The sequence below is a fragment of the Carlito syrichta genome, unplaced genomic scaffold, assembly GCF_000164805.1.
Source record: "Carlito syrichta isolate Samal-C Ts95f unplaced genomic scaffold, Tarsius_syrichta-2.0.1 Scaffold123588, whole genome shotgun sequence".
In the NCBI taxonomy this organism is placed as follows: Eukaryota; Metazoa; Chordata; class Mammalia; order Primates; family Tarsiidae; genus Carlito; species Carlito syrichta.
Window position 1 is genome coordinate 7,063 of NW_007067684.1, and position 296 is coordinate 7,358.

Here is a 296-nt window from a genome sequence, read left to right on the forward strand (position 1 = left end):
AAAAAAAAAAAAACTGAAGTATGAGCTGGGCACGGTGGCTCATGCTCATAATTCCAGTATTTTGGGAGGTAAAAGCGAGAGGATGCCTGAGTCTAGGAGTTTGAGACCAGCCTGGGCAAAATGGTGAGACCTTGTCTCTACAATAAATAAAAAAATTACCTGAGTGTGATGGCCAGCACCTGTAGTTTTGGCTATCTGGAAGGCAGAGGCAGAAGGATCACCTGAGCCCAGTGGGCCGGGGCTGTGGTGGTCATAAGCGTGCCACTGCACTCCAACCTAGGCGATAGAGTGAAAAT